This window comes from Pipistrellus kuhlii, unplaced genomic scaffold (genome assembly GCF_014108245.1).
Source record: "Pipistrellus kuhlii isolate mPipKuh1 unplaced genomic scaffold, mPipKuh1.p scaffold_m20_p_2, whole genome shotgun sequence".
NCBI lineage: Eukaryota > Metazoa > Chordata > Mammalia > Chiroptera > Vespertilionidae > Pipistrellus > Pipistrellus kuhlii.
In genome coordinates, this window is record NW_023425515.1 from 86,384,210 (window position 1) to 86,397,114 (window position 12,905).

Consider the following 12,905-nt stretch of genomic DNA (forward strand, 5'->3'; position numbering starts at 1 on the left):
TGTACTGATACATAATTAAAAATAGTTTCTAGGGAAGGACATTTAAGTTAGGTATTTTTCCTTGTTGTAGACCTGTGATGCTATGCCCAACAGATTCTCCTCTTTTTATGAGTGCAGAAACCTCATTTTAACATCTGTGCTTCCATAATGGAAGCATTTACCATTTTAGTAGCATTTGACTTGGGAAAACAAAAATGCTAGAAACTCAGTTACTGTTTTAAAGAAAAATTTATATTTTATTAGTCACAACAATATCCTCTCACTTTTGATTAAGTACATTTGTGAGTATAACAATAGTTGTTTATAAAGTAGTGCTTGATGCAGGTAAGTTTTGGGGAGCCACCACTATGTAGCTTGGCTTCATAAAATTCAGATGATTTCAACTCATTCCAGGGTCAGACAGGCTCAAGTATTATAATTTACAGAAAATTAAATATCAGAAAACCAGCCTGAACCTCCTTTCTTCATCTATGAATATCTATACTAATAAAAGGGTAATATGCTAATTAGACTGGATAGACTGGCAGTTGGGGGCATCAGGCAGGCATGCAGAGTGGTTAGGGGTGATCAGTCAGGCAGGCAGGTAAGTGGTTAGGAGTCAGCAGTCCTGGATTGCAAGAGGGATATCTGACTGGCAGTTGGACATCCCCCAAGGGGTCCTGGATTAGAGAGGTTGTAGGCCAGGCTGAGCCCCCCACCCCCACCCCCCCGCACCCCCTCGCCCCCGGCCCCGTGAATAAATTTTGTGCTCCGGGCCTCTAATTATATATATGAATGTCTGAGATATTCATTAAGATGAAATACATAGTTTTTCATCTTAATGATATTCATTAAGATGAAATAACTGGCACCTAGTTATTCTTATCATAGAATTAATTTTTATTTACCTCATTACAGCAATTTTCAAATTTTTTCATCTCATGGTACACATAACTAATTACTAAACTTCTGCAGAAAAAAAATAGATATAATTTTGGTTTATTCACACTGACAGCTATTTGTGTGGGCTATTACCATTTTTTGAAAATTTGAAAAATCTATATAATTAGGTATTGCATGTTTTAAAAATTCTTCTGGTACACCAGTTGAAAATTGCTGCTCAACCAGTACTGAAATATAATCTAAAATTTAATTGGCATATCATGTGAATGAAACATATGTCAGACAAAAAAATGCATTGCACCTCATATAATATAAACTTGATGTTGTTGAATAGACCTACAAGCAGTTCTTAGAAAGAGAAATAAAACTGAAGTTTGGCCAAACTTGATTATTTAGTTTCTTTCTACTAACATAATTACTATTTTAAAAGGTCAAAAGAGTTTATTTTGTTATTTTAAAAATATTTTATTCAAAATGTATTTCTTCAGTTACCATAAAGCATTATGCTTTTCATTTTATGGCTCTTGAAACTTTCATGTGAGTATTTTGCTGGTATTCTCTGAGTTCCTTATGTGGTAGTCATATGCCCACTCCATTTAACTTTTGGTTCTTATTACTTTTTTGGCATTTCTGATATATTCACATACTTCTTGGACTCTCAGCTTTTCAACATATGTAATCCTTCCCAGTTTGAAAACTCTAATCTTTCTGAATCCTGAACAACTGGATTATAATTATTTGTAGGGTAGGATTAGTTCACCAATATTAAAAGGTAATTGTATATGTGCGGTACAAGCAAATCACATGTTCACTATTCCCAATAAATGCCTTGAAGATACTAAGGATGCCAGCTAAGATACTTAGTGCCAGCTACTGTTGTTTGTTGTTCCCATTCTTTTTTTATTTATTTTTATTTTTTTATTTTTTTATTTTTAATATAATAAGTCTTTATTGCTCAGATTATTACAGGTGTTCCTCTTCCCTCACCCCCTAATAGCTCCCCTCCACTTGATTCCTAACCCCACTCCATGCCCTTACCCCTGCCACTGTCTTCATCCACAGGTGTAAGATTTTCGTCCAATCTCTTCCCGCACCCCTCAGACCCCCTTACCCCTGAGAATTGTTAGTCCAATCCCTTTCTATGTCCCTGATTCTATTGTATTCACCAGTCCATTTTGTTCTTCAGATTTTTTATTCACTTGATTTTTAGATTCACTTGTTAGTAGGTATGTATTTGATGTCTTTTTGTTGTTCATAATTTTTTACCTGTACCTTTTTCTTCTTCTTCCTATTCTTAAAGAGTACCCTTCAACATTTCATATAATCCTGGTTTGGTGTTGATAAACTCCTTTAACTTTTTCTTGTCTGTGAAACACTTTATCTGACCTTCAATTCTGAATGATAGCTTCGCTGAATAGAGTAATCTTGGTTGTAGGTTCTTGTTGTTCATAATTTTGAATATTTCTTGCCATTCCCGTCTGGCCTGCATAGTTTCTGTTGAGAAATCAGCTGACAGTTGCATGGGTATTCCTTTGTATTATAGGTAACTAGCTGTTTTTCTCTTGCTGCTTGTAAGATTTTCTCTTTGTCTTTTGTCCTTGGCATTTTAATTATGATGTGTCTTGGTGTGGTCCTCTTTGGATTCCTCTTGTTTGGGGTTCTGTTCGCTTCCTGAACTTGTAGGTCTATTTCTTTCACCAGGTAGGGAAAGTTATCTGTCATTATTTCTTCCAGAAGGCTTTCAATATCTGCTTGCTCTCTTCTTCTGGCACCCCCAAAATCCGGATATTGGTATGCTTTAAGCTGTCCTAGAGGCTCCTGATGCTATCCTCACACTTTTGGATTCTTCTTTCTTTTTGCCTCTCTGGTTGGGTGATTTTTGCTTCCTTATATTCCAGATCTTTGGTTTGATTCTTGGGTCACGTTGATCTATAGTTGAGTTTCTGTATATTCTTTATTTCAGATTGTGTATGCTTAATTTCTGGCTGGTCCTTTTCCTTTTTTTTTTTTTTTTTTGTTTTGTTTTTGTTTTTTTGTATTCTCATTAAGGCCCTTGAAGGTCTCACAAAGCTTCTTGGAGGTCTCATCAAGTTTCTCCAAGGTTTTTAGAAGATTCTTGAGTAACCTTATAAATGTGATTCTGAACTCTGTGTGTGTCGCACAGAAGTTTACTTTCCTCCATCTCTCCCATTTGTGACATGCTTCTGTGTCTCCTGATTTTGGCTGCCTTCCTGTGTTGATGGAGTGGCTTTGTGTGGTCAGTGACCTATAGGGGTCAGTAGCTCAGCTTCCCCAATCACCTGAGGTAGTCGCTTTTACTATAGCCCTTTATGGGCTGAGTGCAAAGTCTTGGTGTAATTAAGCCTTGATTGCTGTTGGTACACTGGGAGGAATTGATTCCAGGCCAACTGTCTGTGAGGACCTGCAGTGTCTATAAAGGAAGAACTGCTGCGCTGGAGACACACTTTGTTTCAGTGGGGCTTTGGTGCTTACTGAGGCGATCTTCCAAATGTGTCACTCATAGGTATGAGGGGTTAAAACTGAGCACTTGGAACACTGGTTTCTGGATCTCCAACAAGTGCGGTTCAGCTACTGCACCTTGCAGGAGCTACAGTGGGAACCACAGTCCTCTCCTCCTTTGCTAGGTTAAACTGCCATTTGTATACAAAAGCCGCTGCTTGGAGCTTGGATGTGTTGTGAGGGGCGGAGTCTCAAGCCAGTGTATCTGGGCGGCACTATGCTGGCACGTGGCCAACAGCAGTGGCTGCCTGGCAGCTGCCCCTCTGATCCGCATCCCCACATCCCTATGTCTTTGCGTCTCTGCGTCTCCCCACGTCTCACACCACAGCACAGCAAACAAATATTCTTGCATGAAGCTCTGTAAGCCAGCCACCCTCACTTTCCGACTTGATGTCAGACAGTCTAACCTCTCCCCAGAATCTGGATTTCAGAGAGATTGGGAGCTTGTCTTTCTTCGGGTTGAAGAAAGCAACGCCCTCCACCAGCTAGTATTGCATCTGTGCCCTCCTACCTCAGTTTTTCAGCGCTTGTGTCCTGAATTCTCCTCTTTCTCTTTCAGTCTAGTTGTAGGGCTTCCTTTCAGCTAGATTTCCCTTGGGTTTAGGGCGATAAATATTTTATTTTATAGTTGTATATTTGAATTGTTGTGCATGGCAGCAGATTAGATGTGCCGCCATCTTCATTCTCTCTGTTGTTACCATTCTTGATAATATTGATGTCTGCTAAAATACTTCTCAATAGGAAATAACTTGAATTTCCTTCTTGGGTGAGGGACTAAAAATAACAGCTATTACTTCATTCAGCCTATGCTGAATCCAGTATCAAGTGAAGAGTAGGTATGAAAAAATTAAAATTAGAAGGCAGAGAAGCAGTGTTGCATGTCCATGCCAAGAAAGGGATGCAGGCCCTAGCTGGTTTGGCTCAAAGCTTAGAATGTTGTTCAAGGGCACATGGGTTGTGGGCTTGATCCCCAGTAAGGGCCATGCAGGAGGCAGCTGATCAATGATTCTCTCTCATTATTAAAGTTCCTATCTCTCCCTTTCCCTTCTTCTCTGAAGTCAATAAAAATATATTTAAAAAAAAAGAAAGAAAAAAGATACAGACTTTGAAAAATCTTTGAAATTCATAGCTTTGAGTTTGATTCTCAGCTCTCTATGAGTTGTTGGGAGACATTGTAGAATATAATATGATACTAGGGGTCCGATGCATGAAGATTCATGCAGTAATGGGCCATCCTTCCTCTGGCTGCCAGCAACGCCTTCGCTAGAGCTGAAGCTGCCTTTTCTTTTTGGCCTGCAGTCGCCTTTCCACCTTCCCAAGCTGCCCAGAGGCCTAGAGCAGCTGGGGTGGGGCAGAATGCCTGCATCGTTGCCATGGCAAGGACACAAATATTCCACCCCGCCCCGGCCACTCAGTGCCAATGCATGCAAATCAACCTGCCATCTTTGTTGGGTTAATTTGCATACTTACTGTTGATTGGATAGTGGGTGTCCTGAAGGTACTGTCAATTTGCATCTTACTCTTTTATTAGTGTAGGTTGTATAACTAATATATAAATACCTCTCTGTGTATTATTTGGGAAATAATTATTTAAGTATTTACCCCTCTGAGCTTTTAAAAATTAATCTAAAATAGTAAAGCTAATTTCCATGTTTTTATTGTTAATATTAGAACCACTTGTAAGACTAAGTCATTTTTATATCTCCATGCATGTTCAGGGAAATTTGTATTCACTTTGAAGTATTCATAGTCACTTTGAAGCACACCCTGAAAAGGCTAAGAATGTCTCTTCTTTAGTCTCTTTTACAAAAGATTTTACTTCTAACCTCCTGTTTACGGGATTCAAAAGAACTAGGTCCTATCCTGGTTCTGGCTATAGGGGATTTTTGTTGTCAACTCCAATCAAGTATTTTCAATCTGTTGATTAGTTTTCCTTTGTTTGGAAAATGTGAGAGTTGACAAATTTATCTGTTCTTATTCCAGCTTTAACATGCTATATTAACCTCATTTTATGGATGAGGAAACTGACCCAGCAACTGTGGATGGAGAGGTAGAAGTTGATGGGCCTAGGAAAAGAGCTTGAATATGCTGACATGAATCCATTACCTTCTCTCCTCCACATGCCTTATAGGACCAAAATATTTTCTAAGTATTTCTTATAGTATTTTGAAAGTTAAAATGAAAACCTGTGGTCTATAAAGTCTATTTTATGCAAGCTAACCTGTTAAAAAATTGTACTGTTTTACAGCATGATTTATTGGCAAATTGTCCAAATTCTGGGAAGGACTTCAGGAATCTGAACCTCTATTACTTCACTTATACCTGTGAAATCTTGGACTGGTTTCTGTGCCTTAATTTCTGTGCCTCAGTTTCCTCACCAACAAATTATGGGTAATAATAGTGCCTTCCTCAGAACATTTTGAAGATTGTGAGAATTAACACAGCTAATGAACTGAAACACAAATACGTTTTAGCTGTTGCTCTATTTGACATTTAAGACTAATGAGGTAATTATAAAAGTCTTAATTGCTTTGAGAAAACACCATTTGCTTTTACAAACTCTTAAAAACATTAATAGGTAACTATGAAGAACTAAGTCAAACCAAGTAATGATTCTGTGGGTTATACAAGATGGCAGTTTAATCTTGGCCAGCTGCTGTGCATCTTATGCTTGAGAAGAATATTGAATCATCTTTGCTTTTTCAAACAATTTTTCAGATGCAGAATTTTCAATTCTTGTAGTTCTGCAGAGCTTTTGCACTCTTTTTTTGGGTGTCAGTTTTGCAAAGAGGGGTAAACATCTTTAATCTTGAAGGTCGCAGAAGTGTTGCTTATACATATGCGTATGATGGTAATAACTCAGAGAGAGGGAATTTGTTGTAGATGGCATTTAAGATGGTCTTTTGCACATTATGCATCCAAATTATTATAAGGGAAATGGGAACTCTGGAAAGTGGCCTAAGCTTCACTGGCTATGCACGCAAACATATAGTGCATTGCCATGGTTAGAAGGAAGTAAAAACAAAATACTAGAAGTAATGGTCTGCTTATAATTTGTCAAGTGAAAAGCATATGAAGTGAATAACCAGTAAAAATAATTAATTCCTTATTTTCTTTATCATTATTTATTATTTTACTTGTATAATTTCATTTTAGTCATGCATATCTAAAGTAATCATTTCATATAAAAGTTAGCCATATATATATATATATATTTAAATTTTTTCTACATGGTCATGTTGAATACTGTTTTGCTTCTCTTAAAACTTAAGTAGACAGTTTAGAACTTTAGATAGTTATAAACATACACTTTGGAGCCAAATGACCTGAGGCTATGGCTCACATCTATCATATATCAGCTGTGTGACCTCAAGTGAATTACTTCTCTTTGCTATCTTTCAAATTTCTTATCTATCAAATGGGGATTAAAATAACATTGCACATATTTTTTTTTTTGACATGGAAAACTCCATTTATTGACCTCTAAATCTAATAAAAAAAAAACCTCTGCACAAGTGTTTTAAGAGAACTTTGATCTTGTTCTTGCTGCTCTGCTCACTGAAGTTATATAGCTTGCTTCTGTTTCTGTAGCTTCTGTCTCTGTTTTCTGAGATGCTAAGAGGATTTCACATGCCTGTTTCTGTTGAAGCCTCTCAGCATTTGGGATGCAGAGAGGAAAACCAACAAGTCTTAAGAAAGATAAAATGAAGGCCCTTCAAGACACACAGTAGCAATAATGAAATTAGTTAATGTGTTTAAGACACTTAGAAAAGTGTGTCCTGTAGTCCAGCCAGTATGACTCAGTGGTTGTGCATTGACCTGTGAACTAGGAGATCAGGATTCGATTCCAGGTTAGGGCACAGGCCTGCTTGCAGCTTTATCCCTGGGTGGGCATGCAGGAGGCAGCCGTTCAGTGGTTCTTTTTCATCACTGATTTTTTTTTTTTTTTAGCTCTCTCTCCCTCTCCCTTCCTCTCTGGAATCAAAATATATTAAAAAAAAAAAAAGGAAAAAAAGAAATAAAAGTATGTTATGTATAGTAAGTGCTACATAACTATTTGCTTAGTTATTAATCATAGTAGTTGAACTATTAAAAAATAGTAAAATTTCTAAATGCTCAATAATACAGAAAATGTGTGTCACAATAAATTCAACCTCTAACTCAGTGGCTTTCAAACATTAATTGTGTATAAAATCACACTGTGTACCTATAAAATACACGTCCTTATACCCCACAAGTATGACCAAATAGGTCAGGGACCGATTATCTACACATTTGACTTAATTCCTGGTTTTTCTAAAGCAGAAAAATAAAATAATTGCTACTTAGAAATTAAAGAATATTTATAAAGATATACACTGCTTTCATTTATGTTTAATTTTAAAACATGTTTTTCAAAGTTGTATTACTGAAAGTGCCCTTATTCCATTTTGACATGCACATGCATATATTTTCAGACAATTTTGATGTGCCTCTATTAGCCTCTGAAAACACCAGCATGCAGTTTTATGCGAACATATAAATAAAATACTTATTTGAAAATAAATTACTCTTTTTAAATGACATATTATATATATTTCTAAAATTAATTAAACAAGACAACCTTATATCTTATTTCTCTTCATCTCAGATCTTGTTTTACTATTAACAGAAAGCTGAAGAAATAACCATTATGTTAAGATATTCTACTAGTTATTATAGGCTGAGTTTGAAAAGTGTATTTTGATCATTTATTTGGGCTCAATTTTTTTTTTAATAAATACAAAGTCTAAGAATTGCTGAAATGTGAAGGGAAAAATAATTTAAGATTTAAAAAAATATTTTTCCTTAGCCAGAACCGGTTTGGCTCAGTGGTAGAGCATCGGTCTGCGGACTGAAGGGTCCCAGGTTCGATTCTGGTCATGGGCATGTATGTTGGTTGCAGGCACATCCCCCGTTGGGGGTGTGCGGGAAGCAGTTGGTCGATGTTTCTCTCTCATCGACATTTCTGGCTCTCTATCTCTCTCTCTTCCTCTCTGTAAAAATTCAATAAAATATATTTAAAAAAATATTTTTCCTTGGCAACATAGACCAGAAATTACCTTGTAATGGTATTGAAAAGGGTAAAATACTTGGTTCTATTTGCTTCCTAAAGAGAAAAAAGCAATTATACCTGTTAATCATTTTAAATCCATCCAGTCTTTGAACTCCTGGTGATTACACAGGGCATGACTGATCAGCTATGAGCCTCAGGGTTTCTGGCTTTTAATTCTTTAATCTCATACAGATTTTCCACCTTTCCAGGAAAATTTATTTTGTTAGAAGACAGTTGTTTCTGCTCATTCTATATTGTGTGCAGTATATAAGTTTCTCTCATTCTAGCTATGTTGCATGCAGTTTGCATACACAGTTCCTTTTTATTTATTCACTGGTTGTTTATGTGTGCCCACAAAAAAGTGTAATACTGTCTAAGGGGTATGTAAGTGCATGTACTTTGTTTAAGTGCATGCAGTATTGCTTGTGTATCATTAATATTAACTTTGCATCTTTACTGTAATAACTAAAAAAAACCCCTCAACTTTTAAAAAGAAACAGGTTCTACTATTTGATTTTTTTTGTTTGTTGTTTGCACTCTGATAGCACCTGTAACTGGCATAGCAGGCCTGGTGCAGTGTGAGTACTTAGTATATATTTGTTGAGTGAAGATATGAATGCTAAAGAAGTTAGCAAAGGTTGAATTTCATTTTCCAAAAGTTTGTATTTGGCTCTTTTGCCACCTCTATTGTGAGGACGAAGACCATTCTCAAGCAATCAAACTGTCCACATCTCAGTAAGTGTCAACATCAATCTGAAGTGAGGCACATTATTATGGAGGGCCCCAGAGGCACCCTGCCGATGGACTTACATCACTTCAGTATGGAACTCAGAATCCTTGGAAAGAAAAAGAAGAGGCTCAGGATTGACAAGTGGTAGGAAATAGAAAGGAACTGGCTACCATTCACGCCATCTGCAGTCATGTACAGATCATGATCAAGGTGTTACACTGCACTTCTCTTACAAGATGAAGTCTGTGTACGCTCACTTCCCCATCGGCCTCATTCATTATTTAGGAGAATGGATCTCTTGTTGAAATCAGAAATTTCTTGGCCTAAAAATATATCCACAGGGTTTGTATGAGGTCAGGCGTAGACTGTACAGTACCTCAAGCCCAGAAAGGTTAGTTAATGCTTGAAGGAAATTACGTTGAACTTGTAGTAAATTCAGCTGCTTTGATTCAGCAAGCAACAACAGTTAAAAACAGGATGTCAGAAAATTTTTGGACAGTGTATATATTTTGGAAAAATGGAACACTTCAGCAGGCTGATGAATTAAGATTGAAGTTATCCAGCTACAAAAACTGGAGGATGCTGAAGATTCCTCAGTCTTATTTGTGATATTTTAAAGATGTAACATAAGCCATGTATTGAAATAAAAAGCATTTCTTCTTCTGGCTTTCAAACTTCTACAATGTTTTATTATGAAAACAATGTTAGAACATTATGAAATACCTAGAAATTAGAGAAACTTAGAGAAAAGGAAACAAAAATTGTACATTTTCAACAGTTTCTAGGAAATCAACACTCTTAAGATTTTTTATAGATAATTTTTCTAGGTCTCTCTCTTCTGCTAGAATTGGGCAGCTTATCTCTGTTAATCCTTGTGTTTCTAACACTCATGATGATGTGTATAAGGTTCCATGCCATTGGAAGTATTTTAAATTGAGATACCTTCTGTTATTGGACCAAGTTTTTAATCTCCAAATGGCTTCACAGAGGCGATGACCTCAGACCTTCTTTCCACCTTGGCTATCTCCTTTCCAGAACAAGGATGCCCTTACATTCTCTCGAATGGCCAACAGGGTGGATATTGGTTTTAAATAATTTCTCCTTTCAGTTTCTTTTTTCTCCCCCTCCTCTCTCTCCTCCTCCCCCTCCTCCTCCTCCCCCTCTACCTCCTCTTCCTCCTCCTCCCCCCCCCCTCCTCCTCCTCCTCCTCCTTCTGCTGTTGTTGCCGTTTATTATTATTACTAGGGGCATGGTGCACGAAATTTGTGCACAGGAGGGTCACTCAGCCCAACCTGCACCCTCTCCAATCTGGGAGCCCTCAAGGGGATGTCTTACTGATGGCTTAGGCCTGCTCCCCATGGTTCTCTGCTCTTCGCCAACCTGTGTGCTTGAGGACACCACAGGCCCTGGTATTTGCTTTCTCAGAAGGCCTGCTTGCCTTTTGCTGCCAGGTCCAAGGGCAAGCAGGGCCCTGCTGTCTGCTCACGCTGAGGGGGACATTCCTGCATCGCCCCCAGCCGCTTGCGTGTGTGCCAGCTTGGAGCGCCTGAGTCCCAGGGATGTTCCTGCATCACCCCTGGCCACTCAGCAACTGCATATGCAAATTAACCTTCCATCTTTGTCATACTAATTTGCATAGTCACATGATTGGCTGGTGGGTATTGTGAAGTGACAATTTGCATCTTTCTCCTTTATTATTTAAATCTTTATTATTGAGAATATTACAGATGTACTCCTTTTTCCTCTCATTGCCCCCCCCTCCATCCAGTTTCCACTCTTTCTCAGGCCTTCATCATCCTTCTGTCTCTGTCCATAGGTGAGATCTTTGGTTAATCTCTTCCCACCTCCTAACCCCCTTCCTTCTAAGATTCCTCCATCTGTTCATGTTTCAATGCTTCTGATTCTATTTCATTCACCAGTTTACTTGTTCATTAGATTTCTTATTCATTTATTTTGATTTTTATATCCATTTGTTGATAGATATGTATTTATTGCCATTTTGTTCATATTTTTTTTACCTTTTTTCCCCTTCTTCCTCTTCAACATCTCACGTAATACTGCTTTGGTGGTGGGTATTGTGGAACAAGTTGGAATATGAGGAGGCAAAAAACATCCAACATCTTGTCTGTGAAGCTCTTTACCTGACCTTCAATTCTAAATGATAGCGTTGCTGGGTAGAATAATCTTGGTTGTAGGTCCTTGCTATTCATCACTTTAATATTTCTTGCCACTCCCTTCTGGCCTGCATAGTTTCTGTTGAGAAATCAACTGACAATTATATGGGTGCTCCCTTTTAGGTAACTAACTAATTTTCTCTTGCTGCTTTTAAGATTCTCTTTGTCTTTAACATTTGGCATTTTAATTATGATATGTCTTGGTGTGGGCCTCTTTTGGTTCCTCTTGTTAGGGACTCTGCTCTTCCTGGACTTAGAAGTCCATTTTCTTCACCAGGTTGGGAAAGTTTTCTGTCATTATTTCTTACAGTAGGTTTTCAATATCTCGTTCTCCCTCTTCTCTTTCTGGCAACCCCATGATGTGAATGTTAGTGTGCTTGAAGTTGTCCCAGAGGTTCCTTAAAATATCTTGATATTTTTGGATTCTTTTTCTTTTTACTCTTCTGTTGGATGTTTTTTGCCTCCTCATTTTCCAACTTGTTGATTTGATTTTCAGGCTGCTCTCCTCTACTATTGAATCCCTGTAAATTATTATTTATTTCAGTTAGTGTATGCTTACTTTCTGACTGGTCCCTTTTCATGTCTTTGACAATCTCACTAAGATCCCTGAAAATCTCATTAAAATTCTTGAATCTCCCATGAAGGTCCTTGAATAACCTTACAAGTTGGTTTTGAACTCCGTCCAGTAGTTTGCTTGATTCCATTTCTTTCATTTGTGACATGCTTTTTTGTCTTCACATTTTGGCTGCTTCCCTGTGTTTGTTTCTATGTTTTAGGTAGAGCTGCTATGTATCCTGGAATTGGTAACAGTGGTCTTGTGTAGTAGATGTCCTGTAGGGCCCAGTGGCTCAGCCTCCCCAGTCACCTAAGCTGGGCGAGCTGGGCTCTCTAGGTGAGCCCCTGTGTGGACTGTGTGCACAGCCTTGATTGTTGTTGGTATATCTTGCAGGAATTGACCTCCAGGTCAATTTGCTGTGAGGTCCTGCTTTGACTACAGTGGGAGAGCTCCCGTTGAGAAAATACCCCTTTGGAGCAGGACTTGCTTCAGTGTGGCTTTGGTACTCACTGAGTCTTCCCCTTGAGTATGTCACTTGTGGATGTGTAGAGTTGCAATCTGCTATGGTCTGAAGCTGTCCACTGGGTGCACTGGGACCGAGCTCTCTACTGGGTGACTTTGCACCAGGTGGAGGACACCCCGCAGGAGCTTTTTGTCCTGGGCTTGGATGTGCCCAGGTGAGGCCCAGCTGTGAATAAAAGCTGGATGGTGATAGCACCAGGATCTTGGGCCTTTTATTGGTAGTTGTGGCATGCACTTGTCAGTGATATGAAGATCGCTTGAGATACTTTTAACAAAGTCTGAAGCCTGAACAAGACAGGCCATTCATATGGAAAAGCTGCTACAAACAAGTTGGGTGGGGCTGCAAATTTGATGGGGTGCAGTTTCAAGGAATCATTAGGGCAGAGCTAACAGTATGGATAATGATGATGGAAACTCAGATATGGCTGCCAGTTAGCCCTGCTACTG

At 38.3% G+C, this 12,905-nt stretch overlaps 1 protein-coding gene across 8 annotated transcripts in view; it reads left to right on the top strand.

The window, feature by feature from the left end:
* Positions 1-12,905, top strand: part of ROBO1 (roundabout guidance receptor 1) — a 997,335-nt gene that overhangs the window by 631,958 nt on the left and 352,472 nt on the right. The gene's annotated exons all lie outside the window — the stretch shown is intronic.